Source organism: Callospermophilus lateralis, chromosome 11 (assembly GCF_048772815.1).
Source record: "Callospermophilus lateralis isolate mCalLat2 chromosome 11, mCalLat2.hap1, whole genome shotgun sequence".
NCBI classification, from domain to species: domain Eukaryota; kingdom Metazoa; phylum Chordata; class Mammalia; order Rodentia; family Sciuridae; genus Callospermophilus; species Callospermophilus lateralis.
In genome coordinates, this window is record NC_135315.1 from 98,753,310 (window position 1) to 98,772,093 (window position 18,784).

Genomic DNA, 18,784 nt, shown 5'->3' on the forward strand with positions numbered 1-18,784 from the left:
ACATCTGGGAAGATTAATTGTCAGACTTTTCTAGAACTTCAGAGTACTTCTGTGATGGTGTGGCCATCTGTAGCTCTCTTCTTGCATCTTAGTTTATTCCAGTTGGGGATTTACTAAATTCCGTGTATGGATGGAATGGTCCTTTACTCTTTCCTGGGCCTCCTGTGGGCTTCATCTTGCACAAAGTTGGTCAGGTGGCTGTGTGGAGGTTCAGCGAGCATTTATTCAGCCCCCATTGCATTTACACCCTGGGCCAGTCATTGTAGTCCTGAGGAGAGGGATGCACACAGGTGAGGTAAGAATGGTCAGCACTGGTGGCCACTCCAGAATGGGAAGGACTTGGAAGTAGGCAGCGGGGGCATGCCCAGCAAGTCTGTGAGGTGCTCATCCAGGAGCAGTGAGCACCTAAGCCAGTGTGTGCCGAGCTCCAGTGTGCCAACCCGGCCAGAGAGTCCCTGGCCACTGAGGGGAGGACAGCACATCCATGCAGTGGACGCCACAGCAGCAAGAGGGAGCAGGCTGTTGGCATGGTAACAGCAGGGCATGCCACTGGTACCAGGATGAGAAAGAGCACAGATCAGGAACCCAGCCCATGCCTCCCCTCAGACTGATTGCAGGTGCCCGCCAGGGCTGCAGGGCACTTTGTGGTGAAGGACATGTCTGCTGTCTGGTCCTGAGGGTCCCATGGAGTGTGCAGGTCAGATCTTATCTGTGCACTTATGTTGGGCTGCAGGAAATGCTGCAGGAAGGTCCCACAGCCCTCTCCACGGCTAGCCCAACAGTGTCGGGGGCACAATGGGGCATAGCGTGGCTCCCTGGAATGGATCTGGGTATGGCCCCTGCGCCTGCATGGCTTTGTGAGGCCCCTTCTGTGTCCTTATGGCTCCAGCCCATGCCTGGAGACAGCCGACCCTCTACCTCCACATCTCCAGGGAAATGGTTGCTCAGGGAAACCCAGACTAGGGTCCAGGGTGCAAGAGGAGGGCCTGGTTGCCTGCACAGCTAGTAGACACCAGTCTAGCAGATCCCACCATCCCAGAGCCTGTGGGCAGCAGGTGCGTGGCTCCTGTGTGAGGGCCCTGTGTGTGGTCCACCCAGGGCCCAGCCTGTGACTTCTGAGATGACCAGCTGGGCCACTGGCCCTCACTTGTTTATTTTGTGCAGTGTGCTTTTTGCTGGTGTGCGTAAACCTGTTTACACAGGAAGTGTACAGTAGCACTTTGATGTCTTGAGTTCAGATCACGTGAAACAACACGAGTATGCAGAGTGAGGGGAGCAGACTGAGTGTCATGTTCTGCTGCCTGAACCTTGGCTGTGCATCTCTCAGGCCTGCAGAGAACAGAGAGGGAGAGCTGTAAAGGCGGCTGCTTCTGGGGGTTCTCGGGGTCCCATGCAGAACCTGGCACAGCTGTGGTGAGGAGAAAGCTGTTTGTGGGACAGCAGCTTCAGGACAGTTTCCGAGAGCATCCCTGGGCTGCTGTGCCAGGTGCTGGGCAAGGTTCCTGCCAGGACACGCCCTCCTCAGGGCACCTGCTATACTCCAGTTTACCTGGCCGCTGGGCAGGGACGGGGGGCACGGTCCCCAGGTTAGTTCAGTGTTTTCTCACTGCTGTTCTTCTGGTGGACATCAGGGGGGTTTGTGGTCCCCTGAGCAGAACCAGGAGGACTGAGGGCAGAAGCATGGGTCCTCCTTGTGTGGCCAGCAGCCACCATGACGGATACTGAGAAGCAGGGCTCTGAGACAGAAGGGATGGGTGACATTGCCTGTGCCTGCAGAGGCCACGGAACAGGTGGGGGGAGAGGGCCAGGGCTTGCAGACAGAAGCAGGACCTGCCATCTGGGGCAGAGCAGCATCTGTCCTGGGGCAACGGCTGGCTGGCCAGTGCTGTGTGGAGACACATTGGTTTGAAGATGGCATTGGAGAATATCACAGACTTTTAGGTCTTTCATTGAGTCCAGAATTTGGTCCAATGCTGTTTGCAAAGCTTTGGTACCTGAGGGTGAACAAGAATCAGGAAAGTTAAGCTAGCCGAACATGACATTCCTGTAGTTCTTCTTGTGCCGTGGTTGGTGACAAATGTTGGTACACACTTGTCCACCCAAAGGAGGCTGGAAGCATTCCTGATGTGACAGGCAGTCCACACAGCCTCTTTGAATGTCACCTCCGCCTCGGGGAAGAACACTGGTTTTCCAAGATGATGAGTCAATGGGGGCATGATGCGGCCCCCTGGTGGGAGCCTGTGTCCAGGAGTACTATTGTCCTGTGACACCCACGTTGAAGGAGCCATGGGGTCTGGAAATGTGCGAGGACTTGTGTGCAGCTGCTCTTAGGCTAAATGCCTGAAGCAGGTTCAGGACGCAGTGCATGTGCTTTTATGTGTGCATGAGGACTCGCATATAGGCAGCACATGTGGATGTGTAGCTTGGCGTGCATTTGTGTGCACCCGCATATGCACATGCAGTTGTGTGTGCACAGAACAGGTGTGTGTGTCGTGTACCTCTGCATGTACTGTAACAAAGGTGTGCACGTGTGTGTGTGTGCATGAGCTATACACAGGTTTATATGAAGTGCATAGGTGTGAGCTCAGGTAGGCCTGTGCATGTGTGTACCTAGGTGTGCAGGCAGAGGTGTGTGTGGTGTGTATGTAGACAGGTATGTATGCACGTTGCCATCTTGGAAAACAAATGTTCATCCCTGTGGCAGGAGTGACATTCACGAAGGCTGTGTATATGTAGACAGGGGTGTGTTGTGGTGTGATGTGTATATGGACAGGGGTGTGTGTGTGTGCCTAGGTATGTATGCATGGGTGTATGTGTGTGCCTAGAATGCAGACGTGTGTGTGTGTGTGTGTGTGACTGCCTAGATGTGCAGGGAGTGGTGTATGTGTGTGCCTAGGTGTACAGGGAGGGGTGTGTGTGTGTGCCTAGGTGTGCAGGCAGGGGTGTGTGTGTATGTAGGTGTGCAAGCAGGGTGTGGGTATGTAGGTGGAGGTGTAGGCTGGTGTGTCTGGACACTGGAGTCACAGGTGAGCCTGTCCAACCCACTCCCACTCTGCTCTCCCAGCTTAGGCTCCTGGGGTCTGCACTGCCTGGAGCCTCGATGCTGGTCAGATGCACCTCGGGGCCTGGGGTCCCCCTGGATGCTGCTGTGGCATCTTCAGCTGCAGGGTGGGCTTGCAGCAGGGCTCCTCCTGCTTTTGGGACCCCACCTCCTCCAGGCCTGGCCTGCTCTGGGACCGCAGGTGGGGGAACTGGCCCGTGGGCTCCAGCAGTGTTGTGGTATCTCCTCACCTCTGGGGCCACAGAGAACTCCCATGGACTGGCCAAGCTGTTCCTGAAGGCCACCTTGTGTCCTCGCAAGGACGTGCAGCAGAAGGTGCAGCTCACCATCGCCAAGGCTTTTGGCATCAGTGTGTCTTCGCTGTACCTGACGAAACCCACCTTTTTTTCCCGCATGAACAGCTTGGAGGCCCGGACAGCTCACGATGAGTACTGGAATGCACACATGGACAAGGTGGGCCCTGCGGGGCTGCTAGCTTGGCCCACTTTCTTTTGCGTGGCTGTTGGGCTCGGCCGCAGGCATCTGCTGTGCAGCGCTTATGTCCTGACATTCTGGGCCTTTTCTCCAGGGCGTCAGGGCACATCCTAAGTGGAGGGACAGTTTCCCAGGTGTCAGTGAAGGAGATGAGAAGTGATGTGCTGTCCCCAACATTTACCTCCTGGGCACCTCCCATGCTCCCTTTGCTCACTAATTTGCGCCCTGCCCACCTCCCCGGCTTGGTCTCTCCTTGTCCTCTCAGTTGGTGGAGTGCTTGCATCACATGCAGAAGGCCCTGGGTTTGATCCCCAGCACCACACACACAAACACACACACAAAGTTTGGGTTACTGGGGGTGTGGCTCAGTGGTTGAGAGCCCCTGGGTTCAATCCCCAGTACCAAAAAAAAAAAAAAGAAAAAGAAAAAAGTCTGGGTCTGCCCCCACCTGGGGGAAGCAAAGTGCCCTCCTCTGGACACTGCCCTCCTGCTTGGTCGCACCTCCCACGGGAGCCTGCCCACCAGCTCCTTGATAGGCCTCAGCTTGTGTTTTGCTGGAACACGCCGCTCAGGTGCCTGGTGCCTGGGAGGCCCCAGCTCAGCACCCACACTGTGCACTCTGCAGGTTCCCACGCTGGAGGGAGAAACTGGCCTGGGGCCAGGACCTGTGGACACCAAGGGCGCTCCCTCCTGAGCCTCTTTCCCACCTCCTCCGCAGGTGACCTACGGTTCCTTCGACTACACCTCGCTGCTCTATCTCTCCGACTACCTGGAGGACTTTGGCGGAGGACGCTTCGTGTTCATGGAGGAAGGGGCCAACAAGACAGTGGAGCCAAGAGCAGGTAGGACACACAGGCTGGCCAGCAGGCCAGGGCTTGGACGTCAGCCTTGCCTAGTCAGTGACCACTTCACACCTGTGCATGTTTGTGGGCTGTGGGTGGACAACTACACTCAGGCAGTGCTGCATTCGCAGAGCGCCTGCTGTATTTTAGGCTTGATGCTGGGGGGTGTCCAGGTCCACCTGCTGCTGTGATACCAGGAAGCCAGTATCTGTGGCTTGAGGTCACTGTAGGTCAGTGGCAGAGCCGGGCACCTGGTGGCATCACTGTGGCACACAGAGTCCTGGGCCCCCTGGGGTGTGAACCTGCTCAGTGCCCTTCTCAGATATGGAGATCTGGGTCAGGTGAAGGCTGCGCGGTGCTCTGTGTCCATCTCCAACACCAAGAGAGTGAGTGGAAACGTCCGGCGAGGCTTCCCGCCTGATGTGAGGCACACGTGACCCCTCAGCGGTCACCTGCCCGGCCCCACCCACCTCCTCCCTCAGAACCCTGGGTGAGGGGTGGCTGGAATGCCCCAGGCTGCCACCCACGCTCAGTGGGTGACCCTTGGAAGGTGAGCAGCACAGTGCCTGGCCTTGGTCCTCCCATCTGGAGGGGGCTCTGGGCACTGAGTGATGTGCAGAGAGGAGAAGCAGCCTGCAGGGATGGACAGCAGGCCATGGGGGGTTACCTCTGCTTGCCAGAAAGCCCCAGCCCATTTGGGTTCTAGGAGCTGGGACCCGGGGCCTCTTTCATCCTTGAGACTCCTGGTGCCTGTGCAGAGAGGTGGCCCCATGGCACGTAGGGAAGGGCTCTCTGAGAAGGACAAGGAGCACCAGGCGGACACCTTTGCCCATAGGGGCCTCTCGTGGGAGGCAGTAGGTGTCCTGCAGTGGGCCTGAACCTGACCTGCGGAAGGTCCTGAGTCCATGGCCCGCAGCCACAAGGTCCACAGTGCCCCTGCCTGCCATGCTGCACCAGGTGGGCACGTCAGAGGTGTGTCGGGCCCGGCTGGCCTTGGTGCTCTGTCCTAGGGGTGCCTGTGACCCTTGCTGGCAGCTCCAGTCCTAAAGCCAGCCCTGTGCTGAGCCTGGAAAGATCAACTGGGTCTGTCCACCTGGGTCTGTTGGGTGTTGGACGCCAGCACGTTGGGAGGCAGGCAGGTCAAGGGATGCGCCTGCATCGGGGTGACCATGGGGGGAAGCCACAGGAGGTGCTGGGGTTCATTCTGGGGGTGCTGGGGGTCTCATGAGGAGGCCACACTGCAGGGACAGAGTGGAGGATTTCCCCTTGTGTGGGGGGTTTGGACACACACTGCTTTTCCTGCAGCATAGGGGTCATGGTGGAAGCTTCCAGACTTGCAATCCTCCTTTCTCAGACTCCTGAGCTGCTGGGGTTGTAGATGGCCCTTTGCTCCTGGCCCTGTGAGCACTTATGCCATCATCCCACAGTGGGCTTGGGCTGGGGGCTGCTCTTGGACACAGTGCTGTGGCCGCAGTCCCCCTAACAGGCCTCCCCCTCTAGCTGGGAGGTTCAGCTGGCTCTGTCCTGGCCTCACTCGGTCTTTTGTCACCAGTTTGGCCAGATGTCTGTCCAGCTGCACAGCAGTAGTGCAGCCAGCCTGTTCCCCAGAAGCTCAGTCAGCACTTCTGTGGGAAAACCGTGGACTGCAGCTCTTCAGCAGGTCTTGCTTTTAGACATTTTAAGCATGAACCCGGTAGGTACAGTGGTTACGCCTGTAATCTCAACAACTCAGGAACCGGAGGTGGGAGGACTGCAAGTTCCAGGCCAGCCTGGGCAGCTTAGAGAGGCCCTGTCTCAAAATAAAAAATAAGAAAGGGCAGGGATGTGGCTCAGTTTTTCAAGTGTCTCTGGGTTCATCACCAGTACCAGAAGGGTGAGTAGATAGACAGAGAGACATAGACTGAATTCAGGGTACTTTATTACTGAGCTACATCTCCAGCCCTTGTTTTTTAAATTTTTGGGGGTTCTTTAGGGATTGAACTCATGTACACTTAACCACCGAGCCACATTCCCCAGCCGTTTTTTATATTTTACTTACAGACAGAGTCTCGCTGAGTTGCCTAGGGCCTCACTAGGTTGCTGAGGCTGACTTTGAACTTGTGCTCCTCCTGCCTCCACCTCCTGAGATGCTGGGATTACAGACATGTGCCACCCCTGCTGGGCTTATATAATTGCATTTTATGAAACCTGGGTGAGGTCACACAGGTCAGCATGTCAGCAGTTTTCTCCATGAGTGGCAAACAGTTTTTTTGTAGAGAAACCTTATAGAGCAAGGAGCAGAGCCCCGGACGTGGGTTTCCAGGCCACTCACTGCAGGGGCTCAGAACTCAGCAAGGCCATTAGAATAGTCAGTCTCCTCGGGTGAAGGGGTCTGGATCAACAGCCCGCAGGAGCCAGGCCTGCCCTGCACAGGGTTTCTCCAGCTCTGCAGTTCTAAGCAGTCTGACTGCATCGGCCAACAGGGTGCGGGGCACATCCAGGGGACTTTCCTCCCCTCTTCAGACTTCGCCAAGTAGCAAGCAGGAGAGGAAGAGACGGGAGGCAGTGGCCTCTGAGGGAAGCCTGGAGCCAGGCCTGTGGCGGACCACGTCTGGGAACCTCTGAGGGCTTCCCGATACTGGCCCAGGCTTACTTTGAAGACGTGCCACAGGCCATCTCAGCACACAAGCGGACATGCACAGGATTCTCTGGGAGGACACCCAGCTGGGCCGTGCCTGAGCTGCCATTGGGTCTCCACCTAAAGGGGGCCGTAGGTGGCAGTGAGCAGCCCCTCTGGTTTGTCCTCTGTACTTGGTCTCTATTCTCCACATGTGGTGAGAAACCAGGTCTTGGACTGCCAGATGGAGGCTGCAGGGCCCTGGAGGTGGGCAGGCTGCAGGGGGCCCTGGAGGTGGGCAGGCTGCGGGGGCAGGGGGGCCTGGAGGTGGGCTGGTTGTGGGGGGCCTGGGGGTGGGCTGGCTTCTGGGGTGCCTGGAGCGCAGCATTTTCGGCAGTCTGCCCGGCCACAGAGGCCCCTGTAGCCCCTTCCCTGTATGGAGCTGGAGGTGTTTCCACCTTGTCCTGTGTCCAGCCAGGTTTACTGGTCATGCTGTTGTGTTGTGTGAAAACCCTGCTGGCCATGCTTGTGGCCTCTGGTCACCTCTCCCCTCTTTTCTCCTAGGGCGAGTCTCCTTCTTCACCTCGGGGTCTGAGAATCTGCACCAGGTGGAGAAGGTTCACTGGGGCACCCAGTACACCATCACCATCGCCTTCACCTGCAACCCCGACCACAGCATCGAAGACCCAGCATTTACGTAGCCGGTGGGGTCCTGGGATCATCCCTGGGGCCTGTCCACACACCCTCCTCTGGGGAAGCAGCCACGGGCGGGTGGCACTCCTGGGCCACCTGAGTGTGCGCCCTGCCCCTCTGGGTCCAGCCCATTCCCTCTGCACAGAGTGCCTTATGGATCATGCTTAATTTTGATTTGCGCTGTTTTAATTTCTCATCTGTCTGTAAATGAAGGAGCAGGTTTTGCTTCATAGGGTCTGTGTGTTTGCTGTGGTGCTGTGTTTGCAGCGAGCCTGAGGGCCCTCCTTCCTCAGGAGAGGTTAGGGGCCTGGGGAGGAAGTACTGTGGACAGGCAGATTTGTTCACCTGGCCTGGTCCAGTTTAAACACCAGTTGGCCCATTGAAGACTCATTGAAGTGTGGGCAGATTTGATGGGAACACCTGCAGGGTCCGCAGTTTCCCCAGAGGCAGAAGCAGAAATGGCAACTTGCAGAAGGTTCTGGTGAGCAGCGGCTTCCCGAGTGGGTGTCTGATGATCCAGATGGCCCTGAGCTGGTGCCTGTCAGCACCAGGCCCAGTGTGTCCCCACCAAGGAGGCTCTCTCCCAGGGCCTTCTGCCTGGGCAGGCTGCCTGTCCCATTGCTTTCTTGTCCAAGTGTTGTCCCGGCCTTTCCTGATAGAGCATCAGTGGTCAGAGGAACCAAAAAATAGCTCAGCTGTGGAGGGAGCCTATGCCTGAGAAGCACACCCATCAGTGTATCCAGGGTCAGGTGTGGTCCCATATTGTTCCATGTGGCTAGTTCTGGGCTTGGGCACCTTCCCCAGGGCAAGGGTTGACCTCTTACTGAGTACCCCTGGGAGCCAGACTCTCCCAATAACCCCTACCTAGTATGCTGAGCAGTGTTGCTGTGTGGCCCGTTGTCCCTGGAGCAGGTACCCCAATGTGGGAGACCAATCTCCCACGTGACTGAGTCATACTCCCCGGCTGGGTGCTGAGGCGCTCAGTCACAGAAATGTGGCAGAGCTTTCCCCACCCTTCTTGGGTTTGAGGGTGGGTCTCTTGGGCATGGGTGTGTCTTGTTAGAGCCCCATGGGTGGAGCTACGCTCACCTGTTCCTTTGTAATATAACCCCTTGCCCTGTTTAGGGTAGAATCTTCCATGGAAGTGCCTTGTGTGTGTCCCCTTCTCTTACTGTGCCCTTGGGTGTGGCCTACCCAGCTGTCAGTCAACCTGACAGTAGACATCATGAAGATAGACTCAGCCCCCTGAAACCTGACCCTTTGCCTCATTTGAATAGCTTCTCCTACCTGTGCTCTCTCTCTCTCTTTCTGCCAATCCTTAAGGTCAGAGGAGCTGTCACATTGACCCCAATAAAAAAGGTACATGTGTCTCTTGTGTGGTTATTTTGTGCAGCCCAGTTAGCCCAGTTTACCTGGAGTGACCCCTGAGTCTTTTAGTTCCGAGAACAGAAACCCAGCACCCTGATGCTGGAGGAAGCTGCTACCCTTGGCCCTCAGGCCCTCAAGAGACCAGGTGCAGGGCTGTCTGGGGCTTGTAAAGCAAGGGGGGCATTTCTAGCCCCCTGGGAGTGAAGGGACCTGAAGCCAGAAGTCTGGGAACTGAGGTCAGCTCTGCCCGTGGTTTGGCAGGCCCTCCTGCACCACATGCCTGGCATGGGCAGTGGGGCCTCTCTGCTGTACACAGGACAGCTGCAGTGTACTTGTTCTGGCAGGTTCCACCGTGCACAGGGAAGAGCTCTGGTGTGGGCAGGCCAGCTGCAAGCCCTGGGCAGTGGGCAGAAGCACTGGGCCCCCGCAGTCCCTCCCATGCCTACCCTGGGGAATACTAGAGTAGGGGCCATGTTGTTAAGGGGGAGTTGGTGGATCTGGAAAGGTGGACAGTCCAGCTCTGCTGCTGGGCGTGCTGGCTTCTCGGGGATGGCAGCTGTATGGGCCTGACCAGTTAGGCTATAGTTCCCAGGCCCTGCTGAAAAAGCTGTGTCCTCCCCACACTTGGGCTTTTCTTTATTTATGCCTCTTGGCTTCCCAAAATTATGCTTGGGACATGCCAGATCCCTACTGTGGAACCCCACGGTTGCGCCATCTGGTCCCAGCCCTGGGGTCCTGCATGGGGCTGGGCACTTCTGTCCTTGAAGCTGCTGCCTCGTACTGCTGGAGAGCTCGGTGGTGGCTCAGGCTGGCCAGACACTGGAGAGAAACAAGCCACCTGGGTGGAGACAGGCCATGGGGCTGGACAAGGCCTCAGAGGCTTCTCAAGGGACACTTGACCAACAGCAGACCCTGAATCTCTATCCTCATAGCTGGGGCCAAAGCCAGGCCTGTGCATCAGCCACAGGCAGAGCTCTGGGGCTGTGGGAGGAGCCTGCAGGATGTCCTCGTGGCCAGGGGAGGGCGTCAGAGGACCAGATCTGAGCAGTCATCACCTGGGTGACCACGCATCAGACAGGGCTCCAACCCATGCTTCACAGACCCCCAGCTTCCCTGGAAGGGCAAGACAGATACAGGCCCTGCCAGCTGGCTCCCTCCTCTTTGGGCTTCACCAGTGGGCATAGCAACCCAGAAGACCAATTCCTGGTCAACACCAAGCGTCTGATGTCCTGTGTAACTCTGGAGTGCTTTGTTTTAAGGTCTCCACAAACACATCACACGGAAGCCAGGGGACAGAAGCCTGGGGAGGATGGGCACTTGCAGGGTCAGGTGTGAGGTTTTGCTTTTACACCTAGAGCTGTTCAGGAGGAGCTGAGGGACCCAGGGATGTGGCCTGGGGGGCCACCCTGCCTGAGGATCTCTATGGTGCTGCTGGCCTCTGGCGAGACATCTCAGTCACCAGACATCTCTTTCCCATGCCTTCAGCAGGGCTCTGGGGCTCAGGGTTGGGGGCACTTCTGCTTGTCACTGAGACAGGAAGGGGACTCTCCCCAACCTCCCTCTTGCTCTTTGTCCCAGTGGATCTGGGGTTCTTTCAGGTCCCGGCCAGCAGGGGGCAGCACACAATCGCACTGGCAGCTGAACTGGCCCTGTCTGCCAGAGAGCAGGGGAGGTCTATGCCTGAGCAGCCCACAGAGGAAATCAGGTCCCTGGTTCCCTCCCTCCCCTCCCCCTCCCCCTCTTCCTCCCTCCCCCTCCCCTTACCTTTTCTTCCACCTCCAGGTCCTTTTTTTGCGGGGTACTGGGAGTTAAACCCAGGGGTGCTCTACCAGCTACATCTCCAGCCCTTTTCTTTTTTTACTTTGACAGGGTCTCATTGAGCTGTCCAGGCTGGCCTTGACCTTGGCACCCTCCTGGGGTCACAGGTGTGCCTCCCATGCCTGCTTTCCTTCCCTCTTAACCCATTTCAAGGTCTAGAAGATTGAGGGGAGATTGAGCTGGGGCTGACTTCCATTACTGAGGAGGCTGATGAGGGTCACTGCACAGTGTGGGGTCACGGCCATTCTCTGTCCCCTCCTGTGACGTTGACAAAGGACAAAGCTGGCAGATGAGGTGCTTGGGGAGGGCAGGGCACCACAGGGCCTCTGGCATAAGGTGGGCTGCTGGATATGTGGCCACCCCTCAACACCTCCTGCCCCTCCCCAGGGCCCCTCCTGCCCAACCCCAACCTCTGGGCCCATCTGGGGCTCGTGGGCAAGGGACACAGTGCTGAGCTGGGGTAGCCCAGTGATCACTCCCATCTCTCTCTGATGAGGAGGCCAATACCTGGGCACAACCTTGGAGGCATTTTGCAGATGCCTCTGAGGGCTCACCCTCCCCCATGCCCCACCCAGCCCCTTGGGCCCCTGGGACCCCTCATGGAGGCCCCAACCAACATGGGATGACCCGAGTGTTTATTTCAGCTTGTATGTGGGCCCCCTCATCAGGCCCCCAGGCCCCAGGAGGAAACCTGGAATGGGGTGGCCGGCACTGACTGCCAGCTCATAGGGCCACCACCCTGGGCAGCTGCACCGTCTCTGGATTTCATGCTGATGCATAGCTCTGGGGTGAGACACAGCTCTGGACTGTCATTCACATTACGGAGAGCCAGACACTATGGAGGGCTCAGTGTGGCCAAGTAGAGGGGCAGCACTCCTGGTTGGGGTGGACAGTCACCAGCCCATACCCGGCAAGGGCAAGGACACATCATTTCCAGGCACTGGAGTCTGTCCAGCACTTCCCGGGTCATATGCATACCATGGCCCCCACCTGCAGGTCCTGATGTGGCCTGGCAGCCCCTCAAGCCTCCAGTCCCTCAATGAAGGGGGCTCACATGGGCCCCATGAAAGATGCAGCAGAGGCCAGATGGGGGCAGGATGGAGAGGGGAGAGACCTCCCAGGTGGTGACCTCTGGGCGGCCTGAGATAGTGGGAGGTGTCCTGGCTGGGCTGGCAGGGGAGGCAGAGGGGCCAGAGCATTGAACAGAGTCCTCAGGCTGCTGGGCACGCAAGGCTGCCTTCCCACTCTTACTGCACTCACCACCCAGCCCACCAAACTTGGAGTATAGGAGAGCAAAGCCACAGGATGGTACTGTCCAGCCAGGGCCAGGGCCAACCTGGCACCTGCCCCAGATGGCTTGTGGGACGGGGCTCCTCTGGGGCCCGAGCTAGCCTGGAAAAGGCCTGAGTTGAGCTGCCCACTGGCCACAAGCTGCCTTCCCGCTGGTTCCATCATCTGTCTGGAATTTAAATGGAAAATCCTGTCTTTGCACATGGGGAGGGGGGAAGGTGCCTGCACTGCTTGGGACAACCTCCCCAGTGCCTGCTCCACACCCAGAGGATGACGGAGCCCAGGGCCTTCCCCAGGTGGCCCTTCAGGTAGTCAGGCAGGACCCACCTGGCAGGCAGGTGTATGCTCTGGGCAGGAGGAACTCAGGCTTTTGGAAATGAATCACAGTCATCCACCCTGCCACCCTCCCAGGCCAGGGCCACCTCTCACCCATAAATGCTATTGCTGTGGTCACCCACAATCCAGTAGGTATCCCCTCAATTTCTTTTTGATGGAGACAATGTCCCAAAGCAGAGAGCTCTGTGGACAAGTAAACAGTGGTATCTACTTGTCGTAGGTGGTACTTCCCAAGAGCTTTATTCCTGGAAAAGTTAGAAGTACAGGGAACTTAGGTGTGTGTGTTTCTTGTTGGTAAATTATGTAACAGGACTCACAGACCTGGGCAGGTGCCTGGGTAGTGAGATCTGTACCTCCTTGCCCTGGTGTGTCCCCACACAGCTGGGCACCTGCTGTTCTCCCCCTGTGCACCCAGATTAGCGACATCTCAATGCTTGCTGTTGGGGAGAGAGGGTGGGGCCTGGGGAAGTCACAGCCTCAGCTCTGTAGCCCTTGGACTGGGCTGGGCCACTCCCCTGGGAGCTCAGGGTACTTGAAAAAGTTCCATGGGGCCCCATGGACAGCCTGGAGTTGTGGTGTCACCCCTCTGCCAGGGCGGAGGTGATCCAGCCCCTGCAGACCTGCCTGGAGACCACTGGCCAGAAAAGACAGGCACCCAGAAAACTGATCATGTACTCTGTGTCCACTCCCAGCCAAGGGACCCAGTGCACACATTTGTTCATTCACCACCACTTGTGGGCCACAGCCTATCAGGTCACCTTCCCCTTCCTAATTTTGCTCTGCTCTGAGGCAGTTGGGTGGGGTCAGTGGAGAGAGGGCTGTATCCCATAGCCTGGCAGGATGTCACTCCCTTCAGTCCAGCCAGTCCCCATGCTGGCCGCTTCGCTGTTCGAGGTCTTCCTGGGAGCCTTGTGTGCCCCCCACAGCCTGGATCCACACCATTCACCCCGCTCCAGCCCAGACCTACCACACTTTCCATCCCAACTGAGCATCTCACAAGGGGATTCTCAAGTAGCTTCTGTGCAGAGAAATCTCTTCCCCTAGATGCTTCCAAATTACAAGAGGTCCGCGTGCAGGCCAGGACAGGAAGAGTCCTGCCTCAGGGGTGAGTGCCCATGGCACAGCCACCCAGGGAGCAGTGGGTCTCTACTGAGGACGCATTAGCCTGCACCCACCCAGCCCCACGGCTGGGATTTGCCAGTTCTGAGGCAGCCCCACACCAGACCCAGGCATCCACCTCTAGGTAGCCGAGCTGCACCACACCATGTGGGCAAGTCTGAAAGCTGCTAGCTCCCAGACCTTCAGACAGGAGAGAAGATTCTGCCTCGAGGCTGCCAGCCCACAGTCTCCAGAGCCTTTGCTGTGTGTGTATCCTGCAGGAGACACGTGTCCTGGGATGGTTTGTGGTGAGAGTGGCGCCCCTCTGTGGATGGCCTGATCACTGCAGCACACTTTACACAGCTGAGTTTTAGGCATGCAGCTAAGAGCCGTTGCTGGGGAGGTGGGCTTCAGACCAACAAGGAGACAGGAGGCCTGATGCTCAGTCCATCTGTGGACACCGACCTGTGTGCACCCTCGTCCTGACCCTCTGCTGTCTGCCTTGCTCTGGTCTTGTCTGCCTCAGACCCATGGACCCTAGGCAGCCTCAGAGTCTTGGGGGTCAGGCTGGGTCTCAGGGCCAGCCTGGCCTCAGAGCAGAGGTGTGGCCAGGGCAGGTGGGGCCAGAGGCCTTCACAGTGCCTGCTGGGCTTTACACACTTCTGAGCTAGAGGAGCCTGCATAGATCACCTTCCTGGCTTTGATGGCACCTACTGCCCCTGGGAGTTGGATTCTGGCAGCTCACTGGGACTTGGGTACCAGGAATGAGGTGGAAAGGGAGTGGCTGAGGGTGGGGTCAGGGGGTACTGAGCCGCAGCAAGTTGTGTAGGGTCCTTGAGTTTCTGTGTGTACCTTGTGGGAGGTATGAAAAGATGGCCAGGTGAGGGCCAGATGAGGGCCAGGTGAGGACCAGGTGAAGGCCAGGTTAAGGGCCAGGTGATGGTCAGGTGAAGGTCAGGTGAGGACCAGGGAGGAGCCAGGTGAGGCCAGGTGAGGGCCAGGTGAAGGCCAGGTGAGGGTCAGATGATGGCCAGGTGAAGGGTCAGGGTGAGGACCAGGTGAATGCCAGGTGAAGAGCCAGGTGAGGCCAGGTGAGGGTCAGGTGAAGGCCAGGTGAGGGCCAGGAGAGGAGCCAGGAGAGACCAGGTGACGGCCAGGTGAAGGCCAGGTGAGGGTCAGATGATGGCCAGGTGAAGGGTCAGGGTGAGGACTAGGTCAATGCCAGGTGAAGAGCCAGGTGAGGCCAGGTGAGGGTCAGGTGAAGGCCAGGTGAGGGCCAGGAGAGGAGCCAGGAGAGACCAGGTGACGGCCAGGTGAAGGCCAGGTGTGGGTCAGATGATGGCCAGGTGAAGGGTCAGGGTGAGGACCAGGTGAATGCCAGGTGAAGAGCCAGGTGAGGCCAGGTGAGAGTCAGGTGAAGGCCAGGTGAGGGCCAGTAGAGGAGCCAGGAGAGGCCAGGTGAGGGCCAGGTGCCCCCTGTGGGCTGCATTGCACCCTGTGGCCTGCAGAGTGCTTTGTCTCAGCAGGACCCTACACCTGCCCGACTCTCCCTGGGGTGGAACGCCAGTGCTCAGCTGACCAGCCGCCGCCTCAGTTTCTGCAAGGATGCTGCCTAGTGCTCACCTGCCCTCTCCACCCCTGGGTCTCCCTCCCGCCCTCTCCACACCAAGGTGCGCTAGATGTGTGCACACTCACAGACATGTGCACACGTGTCTTTCTCTAGGACTCTACTCCTGTCGGACCTGTGGGAACATCTGGGACGTCTCAGGTGCTCAGAGACTCATGCATGTTCCCTTCCCTGACCTTGGCTGGGGGGACCAGGCCAGGCCACATCTCAGGCTCATCCCTGTGGTCCCCTGCTCTCTGCTCCAGAAGAGCTTTCAGGTGGGGTCAGGCATGTTGGGATGCTGTGACTCTCTCCCTGGGCCGTGAGGCCACCCGTGCCCCCAAGAGACCCAACACTTTGCTCATGTCCAGCTCAGGGGGTCAGGGGCCATGGTCAGCCCTGTGGCTCCAGAAATTCCCCCCTCTGGGGTACTTTGGCTCTGGAGGGCAGGAGGGTTCCCAGAGAAGTGGGGTCTAGAACAGGGGCCCTCCTGGCCCGCCTGCCCACAGAGCCATGTTCCTGTGGTCTTCCTCCACCTGTGGTTCCTCCTTGTGGTTCACTGTTGTGTGGTGCTGTGGGGCCTGGGGCTGGTTCACGAGGTGGCTCAGCCTCCCTGGCCTGGCTCCCCCACACTTCCAGCATGCCAGAGGAGACCTCGTCCTGCCTCTCCCTGCCCCTCCCTGAGGCCCGGGAGGCCACCTGTACATGTCATCCCTGACACTGAGGGACAGTCCTTTTAGCCACATGTATGTGTTCCAGACCCTGACAAGCATCCCCCACAGCCAGGCAGCTTCCCCCCACGTGCCATGGTCCCAGGGGCAGGACCCTCCTCGCTGACCCTCCTCAGCTATTGGGCTGAGGCAGAGGCTGCAGAGCTCCGGCTTTATTGTGCCCAGGGCTAAGCAGGGAAGAGCAGCAGTCAGGAGGGCTGGGGCAGGGGATAGGGAAGAGGTGCCCACGGCCTTCCCAGCCATGAGGGCAGAAGGGCTGCTCTGGGACCACAAGGCTGGGCATCAGACCCCCATGGGCCTGGGAGGCAGGCCTGGCTCCAGAGACGTGTGCGGGAGGAGCATCTGCATATGGTGGGGATGTGGCCATCTCGCTGAGGGCAGCAGTGAGAAACAGAAGAAGGTGGAGGAAGAGCAGCAGAGGCCAGCTGGGAGTGGGCACTTGGGAAGGGCCGCAGGGCATGACCTGGGCTCTGGGGCCTTCCCTGCCTGGACTCCCTGACCAGTAGGCTCACACAAGGGACTCAGACACAGGCCCCACCAGCTGCCACAGGGGACAGTATGAGGGTCTCTGTGGCCTGTTGGCTGCTGGAGGACAGTGAGTGTCCTGAGTCCCTCTGGAAGTGGACGTGACTGGGCAGGAAGCTGCTGGTGCCCTCATGGCCACTGCTGCCCCTGGAGCGTGGGCGTCCCGGCATGTGCTCGCGGTAGTTCTTGGTGAGCAGAGTGTAGAGGAAGGGGTTGAGGCAGCTGTTGCCGTAGGTGAGGCAGGTGGTCAGGTAGTTGATGATGCGCGCTGTCCGGGGCGCCAGCAGGAGGGCCTCATCGTACTGGGAGAGCAGCTGCCACAGCCAGAAGGGCAGGAAGCAGGCCCAGAAGAGCAGGACAACGCTGAGGATGAGGCGGAGCACCCTGGGGTTGGGCAGTTGCCGTGTCTGCCTGCAGGAGGCCAGCTGTGACAGCTAGTAGGCCCGGGCCAGGCAGGCGTAGAGCAGCCCGATGACCAGGCCGGGCCCCACGATGCTGGTCCTGAAGAGCAGCGTCAGGTAGGCGCGGTGTGCATGTGGGCCCCAAGCCGGCAGGCAGAGACTCTTGGGGCCCCTGTGGAACAGCCGAATGGCGAGCATCATGGGCAGGGTCAGCAGCATTGCCAGCAGCCAGGTGCCCAGCACCAGCAGCTTGCGGTATCCCTTGGAGCGCTGCACAGTGTACAGGGGTCTCAACACTGCAGCATGGCACTCACTGCTCATGACGGTCAGGGTGAAGATGCTGGCATGCATGTTCAGGAAATCCAGGCTGAAGAGGATGCGGCAGCCCACGTCACCAAAGTGCCAGTCCTTGGTGATGTAGGTGGCCACAATGAAGGGGATGCTGAGCAGGTAAAGAAGGTCTGCCAGAGCCAGGTTCACCACATAGGCGTACATGGAGGCCGATATGTGCAGGAAGCGGCACGTGACCACCAGCGTGTACACATTGCCCACCATGCCCACCAGACCCATGGCCGAGAGCACTGCCCTGAGGGCCCCCATGGCCACCAGGTCCTGCAAGGAGCCGGGCTCCGTCAGGCTGGTCCAGGAGCTGTTGAGGGACACATTGGGGCCACCAGGTGGCTTGGGTGTGGCACTGCCTGACACAGCCAGCGCAGGGAATGTGGTTGGGGACTCTGGGCTCAGCGCCATCTCTGCCTTCAAGCTCGGCTCCAGCTGGGACGGCTGTTCCTTGAAGACGGGGTGGGGTGTGTCTGTGGGCAAACGACCGTTCTGTGGGAGAAGTGCCCATCAAGGTGCAAGGCAGCACTCCCTTCCACGCCCACAGGCACGAGATGGACAGCCCCCACAGGCCACTCAGTCGCAGAGGGACAGGGACTCTAAAGAGGAGCCCTTCTGTTTCATCTGTCTCACTCCCAGGGGGGACCTGGGAACTATGTGACCAGCTGTCCCCAGGGAATTCCCCAGAAGGACCCCAGCCCAGGCCTCGATGCCAGCCAAGGCCTCCAGGGCTGACTGAGCTTTTCTGAAAGCACAACACAGCAGTGCAGCCCCTCATGGTCAAGGCCAGCACGGGAGGAGCTGGGAGTCCTGGGGTCCAGCCTGAGACACCTCTCTGTCATTTCATTTCACTTGTACATTTTTTAAAAAATGTGTTTTCTCCTAACTACAAAAGAAATATCTGCTGACTTTAAAAGTCCAAATTGAAAGTGAGGAAAACAAGCCTGGACCCTCACACCACACGCACAGCCACAGATGGCAGACTGAGCCTGGATCCTCACACCACATGCACAGCCACGGATGGCAGATTAAGCCTGGACCCTCACACCACATGCAGAGCCACGGATGGCAGACTGAGCCTGGACCCTCACACCACACGCACAGCCAAGGATGGCAGATCTATGTGTAAGAGGTTAAATAGATCTATCAGTTGGGCTTCTGGAAGTAAATAGAATATCTCCATGAACCTTTGGTGAGAAAAGATTTTTAAAAAATAAAATTTATTTAGAACATTAAGAGGGGGACTGGGGTTGTGGCTTCGCGGAAGAGCACTCACCTAGCAAATGCAAGGCTCTGGGTTCAATATTCAGCACCACATAAAAATAAATAAAATAAAGGTATTGTATCCAACTACAACTAATATATATATATATATATATATATATATATATATATATATAGAGAGAGAGAGAGAGAGAGAGAGAGAGAGAGAGAGAGACCCTGAAGGCTGTCCTCCCCCATATCCAGGCCTGTGTTGCCTCTAGATGGCTTCCCTCTTCCCGTCCAGGCTGATGATATTAAGGATAAATTCTGCCTGGTCCAACTCCTGGCGACCCTGAGCTCCTGCTACAGAAGGGGACCAGACATGTCCAAGTCCCTCCCGCCT

General features: G+C 58.1%; 1 pseudogene; it reads right to left on the reverse strand.

Annotated features, from left to right (window-relative positions):
- Positions 1–16,434: 16,434 nt before the first annotated feature.
- LOC143410720 (urotensin-2 receptor-like) lies at positions 16,435–17,589 on the reverse strand (annotated as a pseudogene).
- Between the last annotated feature and the right edge of the window lie 1,195 nt (positions 17,590–18,784).